General features: G+C 38.6%; 1 protein-coding gene across 2 annotated transcripts in view; it reads right to left on the bottom strand.

Annotated features, from left to right (window-relative positions):
- The window catches only part of RDX (radixin), an 84,749-nt gene extending 80,200 nt beyond the window's left edge, over window positions 1-4,549 (bottom strand). For both annotated transcript variants that reach the window (XM_019715274.2, XM_019715276.2), the window contains exon 1: window positions 4,368-4,549. The gene's annotated coding sequence lies outside the window, so the exon portion shown is untranslated. The remainder of the gene's footprint in view (window positions 1-4,367) is intronic.
- Window positions 4,550-16,761: the final 12,212 nt, after the last annotated feature.

The raw sequence follows: 16,761 nt of genomic DNA, 5'->3' as shown, positions 1-16,761 counted from the left end.
AATAGAGTTAGAAGAAAGGGCAATTCCATTATCCTTGCCAGTGACTGGCTAGGTATGGAATGTGTTCCAATCTCGGCCAACAAGACTATGATATCTGCAGGGGGGTTTCTGGAAAAGAGACAGTCCTTCTCATTCCTTTGGATATTATTATGTCTGGATGGGATGCTAGTCCTGTTATAGCCAAACTGGGACCACAGGAAAGCAGTCTTATTATGAAACTAATGGTAAGACCACAGGGCACACAACTGGAAAGAGAATGAGTCATTGGTGTGATCATTGAGTTATTCTTGAGCCTCTGCACTTTATTATATAATAAATTTCCTCATTATTGAAGCCAGTTTGATAATTTTCTGTTATTGTAGCCAAAGCATCTTAAATGATATAAGGGCTTGAAACTGAAGATTGCTCATTTCACAATTGCACCTGCAGCCAGTCCTCTTAATTTCAACTTTTCACAAATAAAAGAAACATCTAAGGTCCTGAAAGCCCATAGAAATTACCTACAACTCAGAAAAAAAATCTGTATCAGTTACTGATAATGACTCAAAACTTTATAAATTCTATGTTTGTGGAGAAAAAAACAATGCAGTACCTCCTTCTTTGACACTGTATCTAAAACACTCTTTCAACAGGATATTTTTTTCTCTAAACCAAGGGTTGGCAAACTTTTTCTGTAAAGGGCCAGAGAGTATATACTTTAGGTGTTGCAAAAAGTACAGGCTCTGCCACAATAGCTCTTTTAAAAGCAAGCCAATATGTAAACAAATGGGCATCTCTGCATTCCAATAAACCTTTATTTACAAAAACTTGCAAACAGGCTGGATTTGGCCTTGCAGATCAGTTTGCGGACCTCTTCTCTAAACGATTAACAGTAAAGAGAATATCTTTCTCAAACAAATCAACTTTTATTAGAACTTAATAGTTTATTTAAAATGTATATAAATTATGTAGAAAAATAACAAGCATTTCTTGAGCATTTTATTCATAGGGATTAAATCACTCGATGTAAAAAGTCTTGTTACCTTATTTATATATAACTTCCATAAAATGTAATTTAGAATTCCATTAAAATGTAAAGTGTGTTACAATAGAAAATATAAAACTTATTTTATATAAATTTATATCTACCGAAGAAATAAAACTATTTAAAATTAGTGAATTTGCAAGGATTGACTATTCAAAGAAAAGAAAATCCATGTATCTAACCTGAATGAACCCCTCTCTTCCAGAAAGCTAAAACTAGAGTTCAAAATGGAATGAATAAAGAAGTGAATCATATGGACCATATTTCCCGTCCAAACAGTTACCCATTACAAAGATACACATACTATATGGACATTTCACTATCCAAATCATAAACCCTTTATCAAAGGACATCATTTTTCACTGATTTATATACCATATTCTAGGAAGAAAACAAAGTAAACCTCGCCTTCAATCATGAGCAAAGAAAATTTGCACACGTACATAAACACACTTGAGAATTATTAAATTTCATTGTTATTTCACTCAGATAAAAAAATCTGAGAAACATCAAGTAATGTGATTAACACAATAATAAACACCCTTTCAATGTCTGCTACAAAATAACCTTATTTTAACACTTTAAAATCACAAATAAGATAAAAAGCATATGTTTATCCTTTCATAAATATTGATATTTCCTATACACAAGGAATTGCTAACTGTAATTACCTATGAAAAACAGGACTGGGAAAAAGAGGTTGGGGTGTTCCAGGAAGTGAGGAGGGCTTTTACCTTTTCCTTTATATCTTTCTGGGTTTTTTCACTTTCTCCTAAAATGTATTATTTTTCAGTCTTTAAATATGGTTTAAAATACATGTTCAATATAAATTAATATTGAAAAATATACCAAGAACTAAAATGAATAGGAAAGGTAGGATTTCTCTGAAAGAGGCTAGAAATTGAGGAGCTCTCAGGGGTCAGAATAGCCACTTGTACCACAGTAAGAGGTGAGCATATACTGGTTGCAGAAGCCAGGGAAGTTCCGCAACAGCCTTTAGCCCTCAGTAACACTCTGAGGTTTAAAATAATCTTGTAAGGAAGGGTGGAGTCTACAGCAACTCAATTCAGTTCCACTGATCCAGTACCCCAAGTATCAGGGTAGGTAAGAAGTGCCCACTAGTTCCTGGTCCGCAGGAGGTCCAAGACATCCAACAAAGGGTGACTTCCTTGACTTTCCAGAGTCACAGCAGTAGCATAAAATTCTCCTAGCTATACCAATGAGGTATGCTCCGCCAGCATAGCTCAGGCTTTAAAACCTTAATAGAACATGTTTTTTTAGGCTTTGGTCTTTGGGAGATACTGGTTTAAAATTGCCATTTTTAATGGCGTAAGTTAAAATGCAGTAAGTTAAAAATGGATGAAAAAACTAGACTCCCACTATCATCCAACATTTCAGACTCTATTAGACGATGCATAGTAGATTAAAAGATTGAGACTGAAATAAAAACATATAGACTTTGAACAGCCTGCATAAAGATAAAAATGAATAATAAAATCCAATTCTGCTCTGTGAATGATGAAGCAATGAACAATCCTTGTTCTCCCTCCCTGAGACTACTGAAAGTTAACGAGAAAGAACAGCAGTCTGTCATTTCTTACCACAAGAAAAACAGTGATTTGATTTCCTATTAATAACAAGGTCCAAAACAAAGGGCAGACGCAACATAATTTCCCCACACCTAAATTAATTCCATTTATTCTACAAATATTTCTGAGCCTATCCTAGTGCTCTTTCATGTGTAGGAATAAAGGAGTTAAACAAAACAGTGTATAATCCACAAGGGCAAGAATTTAATAATTTCTAAATGTCATAATAAAATTGTCTAACTTAAATAAAACTGTAAAGAATTCCAACTCATATCTATGTATTCCTTACTATTAATATATTAACTGTTTACTAAATTCCATCCCATATAAAAGTGATTAAACCAAGAAACAAAGTCAGTGAAATCCTTTTTACAGCATACTATTAACTTCAAAAGAAGTGTTACTTTGTCATATTTAAGGTAAGATATTATTAGTCTCTCTGGAAGGAAGATAAAGCACACTCGTGAAAGCAATGGAATTCTAAAAATAAAAGAAAAATGCAAGTCTGAATATTAGTCTCTCGTCTCAAATCTACTAATGCTGTTTTGGCAAATGGATTAAGCCATTATTTATCCAGCAAAATGAACAGGGCAATTGTTCATTCAGAACTCCGTCAGAAATATAAAAGAGTATTTAAGTGTTCTAAAAAAAAAAAAAAGTACGCTCTGCAAACAACAGATTGTAATGTCTATGTCCAAGTACCCGTTTATCAAATAAATCCTTATTATCTTAGGCTTTTGCATTTACATACCAGTCTTAGTGCCAAAGACTCATTAAAATGTCTTTCACAAAATTTCAACTGTATTTTAAATACGTCTTTGGTGAAGTTGACTTTACATTTCCAACCTCAAGATGAAAAAGAAAATACCAAATATTGCTGACGGTTAAAGAACCATGACCTATCTATATAGGTGATGTGCTCTTTTTAAACAATTAGTGTTGTGCGCCCCCGCCACCCCCCCCTTCAGAGTTAGTCCGGCAATTAAGTTTAGAGCCCTTCAAAGGAAAGGGGGACGGTAATGTACCCAACTTTTCTAGTGGGGTCTAAGACACTAAATCGGATAGCCTCAAGGGCCCGAAAAGTTAGGCTCCAAAGCCGCCGCCGCCGCCAGCAGCAGCAGCAGGTAGAGCGGGGCGGCCAGGAGCCGCGGCCCTCGCCTCGCGGGTGCCCAGGAGTGGCTCCGCGCCCCACACCCCGTAATGCAACATCCCCTGTGCCACTAGGGCAGAACGCTCGCTCTCTAGTAATTCAACACCCTTACTTTCAAACTGGAGGCTGAGCAAGTTCTAATAAATTCCTAACCTACAATGCAAATTATAATTCTACCTACGCTTAATATCTGTATTTTCAAACTACACTGAAGCGACGCGCCAGGCCGAGCCCGCGGCCGCGCCCAGGCGGCGGGAACCCGACAGTCCCCCGGGGCGGGGAGATGGGGGGGGTCCCGGGCCGACACCTCAGGAGGACCCCACGCCCGCCGGGAGGAGAATCGCTCCGCGGCATAGTCGGGCCTCGGCCGGGTCACGACTCGGGTTGGGCCTCGAGGCTCCCGCCGGCCCGGGGGAGCGGCCGGGCCGGGAGGGCCGTTCGGGTGGCGGCGCCGTGGCCTGCGGGGCGCGAACACAAGCGCGTGGAGGCCCTAGCAGCGCGGCCGCCGAGCAGCGCGGGGCCCCGCAACTTCTCGCGGCCACCTCAGCGTCTCCGGTAGAGCCGGAGAAAGGGAGTGGGGGAAGGGAGAGCGCCGGCGGCTTACCCCAACGGCTAGCGGGTCCTCCCGCCCGGAGTGTGGCTGGGGCGCTGTGCGGCGGCGCCGGGCGTCGCGGCTGCGAGGGAGAGGCGACAGTGGGAGCGTGGGGCCGCTAGAGAGGAGAGGCGCCGCCGCCACCGCAGACAGCTCCGCAATATGGCCGCCCAGCGGCTCCTCGGGGGAGAGGCGGGGCTGCCCTGCGCCCCCCGCCTCCCCCTGCCGGCCAGCCGGCCTCGCGCGGCGGCCGGAGAGCCAACGCTGCTGCCGCCACCGCCGCCCGCGCTCCGCCCCGCCCCTCGGGCTCTCCGTCGCCCGCCGCGTGGGGCGTCGCTGGGGGTCGCCGTCCGGGGCCCTGCAGCGCGAGGAACGGGCTGCAGGCGCCGGAGCCCCGAAGGAAATGGGGCGCGTGAGTGGAAGGGGGACTCCTTCCAGGGAGAACTAGGCTTGACGAAGCGGGCTGGGGAAGCGGAGCCGCCCAACCCAAAGTGCGGAGTGCGCCCGCCGCCTCCCCCGCGAGTGGAAACTTGAAACTCCCGCTGGTGCCAGAAAACACATCGCCCCCAAGGAGGAATTCTTCCCCAAGGGAATCCAGAACGAAAGCGACCGTGTTACCTGGGTGTTCAGCTTGAAAATCTTGCATCAGGAGAGAGAAGGGGGCTTATCTCAGAGGAATTCATATTTGCAACGAAGAACGTTTAAATTATTTTGGCAGGTTTTACCCAACTAGCAAAACTTGCTTTTTCAGGGGCAATTTTTTTTAGACTTCTCCAAAACCTCGATGGATATGGCCCCAATCGAGAGTGCAGATTTTTATCCAGGCAAAGATATTTGATAATTTTTTAATTATCACCGACATTCTTGGGCAGTTAGAAGGAGTCGATTAAAAAGAAAAAGTTGCAACCAATGCTAAATATTCTAAATTTAGAGAAAGTTAGAAATTTGATTATAGTCTAACTCTAGCCTACTCACTTTAGTGCTGGGACTAGATAGACTTCTGGCCAGTATTGTGTCATCTATACCATGCTCCCTCTCTTCGGTATTTTCTGCTGGGATTTAAAGAGCAAAACTTGGTATGAGTATGCAAACAGCAAGTGCACAAAATCAGATTAGCCGAGCTTGCCCTGTTTGCAATGCTCAATATAGTTTACCTTTTATAAACAAACTTTGGTTCAAATAAAACCTCGCGAGTGTACTTCACTTTTAAGGAACGATAATTCCTATCCTTCCTTCCTTGGCATTTGCCTTCCTCGAGACCGTAGCATTTACGGGAATTCTCCCCAGGTCACTTTCACTAAGCTTGCTCTTCAGTGAACTTCCACCATTGCCTTTTGAGACCTCTCTGAGCAATTAAAAGCCCCAAGAGTGAAATTCAAAAGCCTTTAAATTGCAAATTCCCAAAGGATGGAAACTAGGTGTATGGTTTTTTTTTGTTTTGTTTTGTTTTGTTTTTTAAACTAAAAGATACTCCCTGACCTCCCTGGGGGGGAAGAATTATCCAGGTAATTATACAGCCTTCCATATCAAGTTGCGTGTATAAAGACAGTCAAAGTATTTTGTAAATTCCTAGCTAGTACACTAATTAAACAAAAAAATATATTAATAACATACTTTTGCAAGGGGAAATGAAGGATTCACTGTTGTTTGTCGTGCTTTTACACGACTATCTCTTAATAACAACAAACCTGTGCTTGGTGCAAATATTATTACAACCTAAAAAAAACACAAAACAACAATGAGTGAAGAGAACCTCAAAGGAGTTAAGAATTTTGCTCAGTGTAACACAGCTGGGAAGTGGCAGCACTAAGACCAAATCCAGTTATATTTGACTCCAGAGCCTTGATTTTTATTCCATACTGTGCAACAGCAAACAGAACAGAAATTGTAACATTTTAGTTGGCAATCATATTAGTAAATATTTAAGTAAAAAATAATATTCAAGGATGATGAGATAAAAGGGTACTTGCAGGCATTTTGAGTGGGAGTGTAAACTGAAACAACCTGCTTAAAAAACAATTTGGCACTGTGACTCAACCAATAAAAATGCTCATATTCTTGGAACCCGTCATCCTTTATCTGGGATTCTTTCTGAATGAAATAATCTGAAACAGCAAAAGCTTTCTTCATAAACTCTACAACGTGGTATTATTTATAGGATGCAAAAATAAAAATATGGAAACTAAATGTCTTTAAAGTATGTCTATCCTGTAGCATTTTAGGTAACAATTGTAAATGTATATAACATCATGGCAAGTGTTTTCTTCTAGTATTAAGTGGAAAAACAAATTATAAAACTATCTGTGCAGTATGATTACATCTATGTTTAAAAACAAAACAACACCTATGAGGTGCTAGGAAAAAGAAAAGATTGAAACCCAGATTTGTCCCTGAATAGTGTTTCTATGGGCATTTTTTCTTTTATTCTGTTCTTCTGTATTTTCTATATTTTATGGTGTAAAAAAATAAAACAATTTATTTAAGTTGAGTTTTACTACAATATGGGTTGTCAATTACAAAACCAGCAAAACCACTGTTTCCAAAGCGCGAGGCTCTTTTGTGAAGAATATCATGAACTGAGTTGACAGGATTTTATAGTTAGGGGGCAGATTTACTATTGATTGTAAATGTAATCTAAACACACTATTGTTTTATCTTGTTCCTTACATCAAATATATGCACCTTTAAATGAAATATTAGAGACTTAATTGAAAATTTTCTGTCTCGGTTTAATTCCAACATTTTAGATTTCGACTGGGGAAAAAAATCACATACATTTGCTGAAACTACTTTTTTTCAGAAAAAAATCTGATGATATCAGTAGTTACAAAAAAAATTATATATAGCACATAATATACATAAAAAAAGAAAGTCCAAAACCAATCTATTACAGTCTCTTACTAAGTCTTCTATGTTACAATCTTACTCTACTCCACCACAATATGATGGCTACTTCTGAATTCTAGAATTCCAGTGATTGTTACAAAGCATTTGTCTCACTAGTACATGTAAAAGATTTTCTTGAAAATGAAGAAAATTCATTTTTGCAATTATGGTTTATAAATGGAAGTTTTCCCATCTAGGAAAAACATTGAGTTCCAACCCTTTGCTAGTTTGAATAACATTGGTCCCTGCCCTCTAGATTCAGTAATGAGAAAAGCAAACAAACAATGCTGTGCAATATGAGCTGTAATAAAGATAGACATGGTGTCGATGCAGACAGAAAAGAAGGCAATTAACTCTGCCTAGAAAAGAAAAGGCCACAGAGGAGGGGAGAGTAAAGAGATGGGGGGTGGGGGGTGGGGGGCGGCGACGGGAAAGGCAATCAGCTTTGAAGACCGAGTAGCAACATGGGGTTGATGTTTAGACAGGTGTTTAAAACCAGAGGTTTCAGAAAGGTAAATTGAGATCTGTTTGGGAAGTTCAGAATTTGCCCTCCCTCCTTGAGGAGAAATAGGAATCCAGAAGAGGTGTTAAGAAGAGGAATAATATGATATGATTTATGTTAGTAAGTAACTGGTAGCCATGTGGATTGCTTGGGACAGAGGTTCAGTGACAGTGAAAGTAGATGGTGAGATCATCAGGGATTCCTTGGATAGACTTTTGCTATAAAAGCCCCGGCACTAGAGTGAGGGACTGAATTTGGGAGTTTATGAGGATGAAGAAAAGGAAATATATAGAATCTTTAAAAAGCTTTGAGGAGTAAGACAAAAGATGTGAAAATGATTTTAGGTTTTCCAACAAGTACCATTGAGATAAATGAGTATAAAAGAAATAGAACTGAGAGACCAAGAGAATTAGGCAGGTTAGGAAGATACTAACTTTTAAATGTCTACGGGCAATCTAGGAATAAATATATATTCAGTAACTGGAAATATATAGACTGTAAGAACTATGGCAAGTGAGACATCCAATAAATAGTTGGTTAAATAAATGAATATACAGAGATAGCATGATAAAATAGGCCTTTCATTTCCAACTATTTCTTTGGAAAATATAGTTTTGTTTAAGCCAAGGATTTTACTACTGTGTTAGATATTAATCTGAAGCCTCATACTAAAATATTTTTCCTTCAAAAATTTTGATTTACTATTTTTAAAAGCTTTAAGAATGAAAAATCACAACTATTTTTAAAACATTTACATTGAAAGAAATGCAAAAGAGAAATTTCTATTATAAGCAATGATATATCATACTATTTCCACTATCTTGCATATTTAAGTACATATTCACAACTTGTTCTCCAACATAAAAGCCCTTAGTAAAAATAAACAAGTAAAACTATCTTATCATTTGCTTTGTATGCCTAGTAAACCATACAAATGTAATTGCTGATATAAGCTATAAAATTTCAGTACAGTCAATAGAGGTTTGATGGCTAATGTACCTAAACTAAAAGTCAAGGAACCGCGGACCAATTTCTACCTTTATTCTCTCCCTATATAAGATCAAATTACGTAAGTACACAATTCATAATGTGTTCACAGATATGAGCATTTTAATCTCCAACAAAGACAAGGTAAAAGTTATTACTCAATCCTCTCTTGTTTATATAATAAAACCAATTTAGTTTGTGATAAACAGCAATAAAATTTCAGAGGTAAAATTTCAGAGGTAATAAACAGAGTGGAAAGAGTCTAAATGAGGGAATCTATAACTGGCTTTATTCCCAAATTCTACAAACAAGTTGCTTAAGTGACCTTGAAAGATCCAATGAACTAGTGTGTAACTTACTTGCAAACAATGTTAAAAGAGGCAGTATGTTACACCTATTCTGCCTTTTCCAGAGATTGTTTTCAGACATCATAGATTTTCAGGACTAGAAGAGGACCTCAAAGAGCATTAAATCACCTCTCCAAGAGTATTGTGAAACGGCCATCCCATCAACAGTGTCTTTCTGCCACTAACTGTCTGAGAGCTCTAGAAAAATCTTCTTTTTTTAATGGACTCAGTTTTCTCATCTGTTAAGGGAGATGCATTAGACAGACTATCAGTAAACTTTCTTCAAGCTCTAAAATACTTCAACTCTGACTCCAATTCACATATAAAATATTTTATTCATATACATAACAATGTGCAATTTCTCGAATTCTGTATGTATAACATGCAGAAAGCATTTATGTATAGATAATCACCATGATATTTCATAATTTTTAACCCAAATATCCATTCATTTATGACTCAATAAGACTCAATAATACAAAGATATAAATACTCGTATATATAAATGATAAATACTCACCCTGAACTTTAGTACTGAACATCCTAGGCAGCTGTTTTCTAATTTATAACACTTTAGTTTTATTTTAATTTAATTGAGTCTATACAACAGTGTTATTTACTATAGAGGAATGGTGCCCAGTACTTCGTGAAATGTCAAATGTAGAGGATGTAAACTTTACTGTGGCAATTTTAAAATATATCCACAAATTATTTAATACTCCTTCCTTTAAGAGATGGAATTCCCCTCCCCGTGAGTGTGGGCTGGACAGAGTAACATGCTTCTAACAAATAGAATAAAGTTGAACTGATGTTATGTGACTTCTGAGACTAGATCATAAAAGGCACTGCCCCTTGCTCCTTGTTGGTTCTCTCTGGGATCACTTGTTTTGGGGCAAGCCAGATGCCATGTCATGAGGACACTCAAGCAGCCTATGGAGAGGCCCATATAGTGAGTAACGGAGGCTATTGCCAGAAGCTAGTGAGGACCTGAGGCCTTTGGCTAACCGCCATGTGAGTGAGCCACTGTGGAAGCAGATGAACCTTCCAGCTGCAGTCAAGCCTTCAGGTGACTGTAGCCCTGCCAGCAGCCTGAATGCCACCACCTGAGAGACCCTGAGCCAGACCACCCAGCTAAGCTGCTCCTGAATCCCTGATCCGCAGAAACTGTAAGATAATAAATATTTGTTGTTTTAAGTCACTAAGGTTTGGGGTAACTTTTTATGTAACAATTGATAACTAATGCATTTATCTATAGAGAATTTCTATTCTAATTAAGCTACTCCTTATTTTCAAAAAATGATTGAGTTATATATACAAACATGCGATTTTAGAACTGGACAAGACTTCAAAGAAAAGGTTGCCTCTTATTTTCCAGAAACAGAATTAAGATCTGCAGTCTGTCTTGCTCAAATTTGGTATGCTTCCATTGTTCCTATCTCAGCTAGAAACGTAGGAGCCATCCTTAACACTTCATGTTCCTTCACCGCCTTCCTATCCAGCCTATTACTTAATCCTATTACTTTCACCTCCTCTTGCTTCTCTCCACTGTTTTATATCACACCATTCACAGCCAGGCAGGTCATAGCAGTTATCTCTTCTAGACTCCAAGCAATAGCCTCCTAGCCAGTCATCTCGTGAGTTTTTGACCCCTACAATCAATTCTCATCACTGAATCCAGAGTTCATTTGTTGAAATACAATTATGATTATCTCTCATCTCCTTTTCATTTCCTCCCCACAACCCCAAGATCCATTTGTTGACTTCCTATTGCTGGTCATTGGTTTGCACTTTACTTCAAGCTCAAGCCATTCTGGTCTGTCATTCCTAGAATAGGCCTGCTATCCCATCCAGGCCACTGAGACTTTGTGTAGGCAGTTCCCTCTGTCCTACTCACCTAGTTGACACCTAACCATCCTTTAAATACCATTCTTTAAATCTCAATCATAATCAAGCCTGTACTGACCACCCGACTTAACAGCAGTTGTATTATTTTTTTTTTAATTATTTTATTGGGGGATAGTGTGTTTCTCCAGGGCCCATCAGCTTCAAGTAGTTTTCCTTCAATCTAGTTATGGATGGCGCAGCTCAGCTCCAAGTCCAGGCACCGTTTTCAATCTTAGTTGCAGAGGGCGCAGCCCACCATCACATGAGCGAATTCAACCAGCAACCTTGTTGTTGAGAGCTCCCGCTCTAATCAACTGAGCCATCCAGCCACCCCTCTGGAAGCTCAATGGCAGCTTGTTGTCTTCAATCTAGTTGTGGAGGGCGCAGCTCACTGGACCATGTGGGAATCGAACGGGCAACCCTTTAGTTCAGAGCTTGCACTCTAACCAACAGAGCCATCCAGCCGCCCCGACAGCAGTTGTATTATTAACAACTAGATTTTTTTTTGAATTGACATTTGTCCTCTCTATTAGACTACAAGTGTAGAGACAATGTCAATTTCTTTTTACTCTTATGCTCAGCACTTAGCACAGTAGCCAGAACATTATAAGGTATTCTATAAATATCTGTGGAATGAATTAATGAAATCACCCAAGAAGTTAATGTGAGACTAAAATTTAGGTTTCCTGACTCCAAATTTAATGTTGTTTACAACCCACCTACTGCTGTCAATTTGGTGTACTCAATTCTGAGTTTCAATACAATACATTTAATAAATGCAAAGAAAATCATTGATATTCCTCAAATATTGTTTTTGGTAACAGTAATGGTTTATAATATCTAGGCATAGCGACTGTATTAAAATGACAAAGTTGTCTTGTGGGCTTATTTATTTTGTGACTTTGCCACTTATTTCCCAAAATCCAACTGTGATGGCTAATATTATATATCAACTTGACTGGTTTATGGGATGCCCAGATATTAAAAAAATTACTTCTGGGTGTGTCTGTGAGGGTGTTTCTGGAAGAGGTTAGCTTTTGATTCAGTAGACTGAGTGACGAGATCTGCCTTCAATGATGTGGGTGAGTCATCCAATCCATTGGGGGCTGAAATGGAACACAAAGGGAAAGGAAAGGCAAATTCTCTTTCTTTTTGAGCTGGGACATCCATCTTCTCCTGCCCTCAGACATTGGTACTCCTGGTTCTTGGGCTTTCAGACTCTGGGACATATACTGCAATGCCATGGTTTTCAGGCTTTTGACCTTCAAATGGGAGTTACACCATCAGCCCCCCTGGTTCTCAGGCCTTTAGACTCACACTGAATTATACCACCAGCTTTCTGGTTCTCCAGCTTCCATCTGCACAATGATACTGTGCAGACTGTGGGACTTCTGGGCTTCCATAACTGTATAAGCCAATTGCTATAATAAATCTCCATATATATGTTTCGTTTCTCTGGAGAACATTCTGTTCTGTTTCTCTGGAGAACCCTGACTGATACAACAATCATTACTGAAAACAATTCAAAAGCAACTTGAGTTATAAATTGTCTTACAAAATATGAGATTTAATAAGTTAGTAACTGAATGTATGAATGCTTTTTTATTCAAGAAGTTAGCATATAAGTATAATGATTGTACATTATAAGAAAAGTTGGAGGGACTGTGTGAATTACAGTTGGCTGTTAGTGAGAAATACCTAGCTATAACTGATAGCCATTTGTGAAGCAAGGAGGCAAACTCTAGGCCCTTTGCAAATTCACTTGGCTCCTTGATCTGGTCTTATTATTAGTCTCTGGAGTGTTTTCCAAGTCATTGGGCTGTGCCTCTGTTCCCTTCCTCAAGACTCCTCCTTTAGACATTGTGACCTGATGCCAAAAGTGGGTGACTAGGGTGGCACTGAAGTATTGAGGTAGTGACCTCCCAATGTTCTGACCTGCTTTCAGTTGTATGGCAGACATGATGGCTGCCAGGATGCATGTGCAGGGTACTATGGTAAGTTCTTCAGGGGAAAAAGAAAAGAATGACATTCCCAACCAGTAAAGGGTTTTTTGGTGTAAAGCTATGGTAAATACCTTTGGAATGTGAATGGTGTTTTTTATTTATTTCCTGTGGAAATGATTTTGAGGAGTGGTTCATTTCTGAGGCTAGCCTGCAGAAGTCTATTGGAACATCATATAGCTAGACCAATGATACTGTGCAACCAAACTGTTCGTGATCCTGTTTCCATTGGAATATATATTGGGATTTCAATTTGAGATGACAAGAATATGTTCCTTTTTTGACTGATTGCAGTTCATTCATTCATTCATTCATTCAATCTGTCAATCAATCACCAAACAAAATTTATTGAACACTGACAGTGTTGCAGTCCCTGATCTAGGTGCTGGGAACACAAGATTAATGAGACTACTTCTCCTCCAAGAAACTCAGTCTACTGAGAGGACCAATGTCACAAACAGAAAATTACAAAATCATTTGAGAAGTGCTCTAGCTGAGCCCTCTTTCCTGAGCTCCAGGCTCATATATTCATCTCCTGAGTAGCATCTCTATTTGGTGCCCAGGAATATCTCAAACTCAGCATCCCCACAACTGAACCCATTATCTCCTCCACTATATCTCCTCCCTTTTTTTCCTTCCCCTTCCTCCTCCACTTCCTCTTCCTGTATACGTTCCATCTCAATTTGTGAAACCATCTTCTAACTAGACATCCATCCTACAAACTTGAGAATAATCCTGAACTCATTCAGCCTCCACTTTCCATCAGTGACCAAATCCTACTAATATTATCTCTTAGAGAGTCCTCCAGCCTACCCACTTCGCTCTAACTCTGCCACCTACCGCTGTCTTAGACAATCTAGGTTCCCAAGAAAGCAGAGCCTGAGGCAAAAGTTTATGTGCTTCTTTACCAGGAAATAAAAAAGCCAGGGAAGCAGGAGTGAGAAGAGGGGAAGAGTGGTAGGGAAGCAAGAACAAATAAAAGAATCTTTACTGAGCTGGCCATCACTTGGTATCAAGCACAGCTGACTGCTTGATTTTATAGGACAGTTCTCAAAGAGGAGTGTGAATGACTGCATCTCAGAACAGTATGTGGAGGCAAGATAGGAGGAAAAATTCAACCACTGATTCCTATTGGTTGAGATTCACCACATCTGGCATTAACTTCCTTGCAATTCCAGGTATTTGCATGGGCACTGAACAGGTCCTATGACATCTCTCGCTTCAGCATCAATAGGCATGAGACATGGGCATGAAGGGAGTCACCATCACATGACATTTGCATGAAGTCAGAGTATATGCAGACCTGGGACTGCAGCAGCAGCTGGGCCCAAACAAAAGTCTGAAGCCTTGGAGACAGATGAGTCTGGAAGATCTCAAGTGGCACCTAAGAGATGTCTGATACAATGAACATCCAGCAGTCTCTGCCATATTACTCTAAATTTGGATTAACCTTTTAGTGACAAAGCCAGTGAGCCCCTGGTTACTCTATGCCCAATAATGAGATACTTGCACAACTGAATCTGTAGCAACAAAAACAATAGCATATAGCAACTACCTGCTCTAGGCTGATAGTCTGCTAAGAACTTTACAGGTACTCTTTCATTGAATCTTTACAACAAAGCCAGATGGAAAGTACTATTTTTTTTGTTGGTTTTTAATTTTATGAGGAATTTAATTATATGAGGAAACAAATGGGCACATTAACAAAGCTGATAATCAGTAATACCAGAATTTACACTCAGGAAATCACCCACAGCTTGCATGTTGCCCTGCTGCAGGGCATTAGTAATGAGAAAATTGCAAAATATTTTATATAATTTTAAAGTTTGACTATTCCATGTACTTTGCATTTTCATATGAATTTTAGAATCAATTTGTGAATTACTACAGATAAAAAGAATGTTAAGATTTTGGTGGGGATTTCACTGAACTAGCGATCAATTTTGGAAGAATTGACATTTTAACAATACCAAGTTTTCTGATTTGTGAACATGCTGCGTGTCTCCACTAATTTGTCTTTTCTAATTTCTCTCAGCAATGTTTTGTCATTTTCAATGCATAGATCTGAATATGTTTGATCAAATTTATCCCCAAATATTTTATATTTTTTGATGCTATTGTAAATGATATTGTTATTCTAAAGTTGAGATTGTTTTTCACTAGTATGTATAAATATAATTGATTTTTTAATATTGATCTTGTGTCCTGCAATATTGATAAACTCAATCATTAGTTTTAGTAGCTTTTTTGTAATTTCATAGGACTTTCTGTAGGGGATCATGTTGCCGGCAACAAAGACAGCTTTACTTCTTTCTTTTCAATTTGTGTACACTTTATTTCTTTTTCTTATTTTATTTTACAACCTAAGACCTCCAATACAATCTTAAACAGAAGTAGATATCCTTGCCTCATTCCTAGTGCTAAGAGGAAAGCATTCAGTCTTTACCGTTAAGTATGATGCTAGCTGTAAGTTTTTCATAGTTACCCTTTATGAAATTGAGGGAGTTTCTTCTTATTCATATTTTGCTAAGAATTTTTGTTAATGGATTTTGGATATTTGAACATTTTGAGCATTAATTGAAGTTTGAGCAATTATTTTAACATCATTTTAAAATTTGCACCAAATTCGTACAAGGGTAAGTCATGTTTTATTTTTATTTGTAAAAATTTCAGTGGATTTATAGTATCTCCAGTGAATTAAAATGAAGAATTTTCTCATTAATATTAAAAAAAACAGTATTTGACTTCTTTTTGGCAGCTTCAATAAAAAAACAGAATCTTAAGTGATTTGAGGTTGAGGACTATTTTCACAACCGACAATTTAAAATTTAAGTTTTGATATATAGTGGGTGCCAAAAAAAATGTATGCACATTTTGAGAAAGGAAAAAACTGTATTAAATTGTAATACTTTGTACTGATAATAAAAGATGAATACAAGTCACGTTTGACTTCTGCAATTACAAGAGGTGCTCAAAGTGGTTACCGTCAGCATCCAGACTCTTCTGATGATGGCAAACTACTGCTTGAGCAATGTTGACCAAAGTGTCCACTTGTATACATTTTTTTGGCACTCCTGGTATTGTGACAACTAGGATAGTTATTTAAGCAGCAATTACTGCAGTGTGCTAATAAATACAGATGCTGGGTTTCAAAGACATATATGTATGAAGCCTTTGAGTTATATGTTGTAGTTGACATTTGGGTAGCAGTGCTGTCTCTGCTTCGCTCTACTCTTTGATTGAGTAGCGGCCAGGCTGCCATACAAGCAAAGTGCCTCTCCTTATTTATTGTAATGGGGCATGACAAAGCTCATATATTAAGGGAATTGGACTACGGTAAAGTCAGCCTTCATATACAGACTAACAAAGTGAAGAAAAAACCATTGAAAATAAAATTCCTCAAACACCCAGAATCAAAAAGCTGATACCAAAGACCCATTGTTTCTTATCATAGGTGCATAATGTACCATTTTATGAAAATATTCAAAGATATTATCATAACCTCTAGATAGATTGTCAGGAAATCCTCTTTTTTTTAAAAAAAAGAAAAGAGCCACACCTAATTTACTGTTGTTTGGAAAAATCCATTGGTTTGTGTGATAGTGATAAACACTAAAATAGACTGATTATACATCTGACTAGGTGCCAAGCCATTCTTCTGTGAACTCTAAGATAATGGACCTTCATTGTTCTGTTTGTTATCATTGCCAATTCCTGTCAGATTGGTCCTCAGCAGTTATGTGGGCTTTTGCCATTTATCAAAAGCCTGAGGCTTAAAAGTCCTCTCTCTACTTGTCTAA

The sequence above is a fragment of the Rhinolophus sinicus genome, chromosome 14 (assembly GCF_057876585.1).
Source record: "Rhinolophus sinicus isolate RSI-liver-muscle chromosome 14, RSI-T2T, whole genome shotgun sequence".
NCBI lineage: Eukaryota > Metazoa > Chordata > Mammalia > Chiroptera > Rhinolophidae > Rhinolophus > Rhinolophus sinicus.
This window is presented reverse-complemented; position numbering and strand designations above follow the sequence as displayed.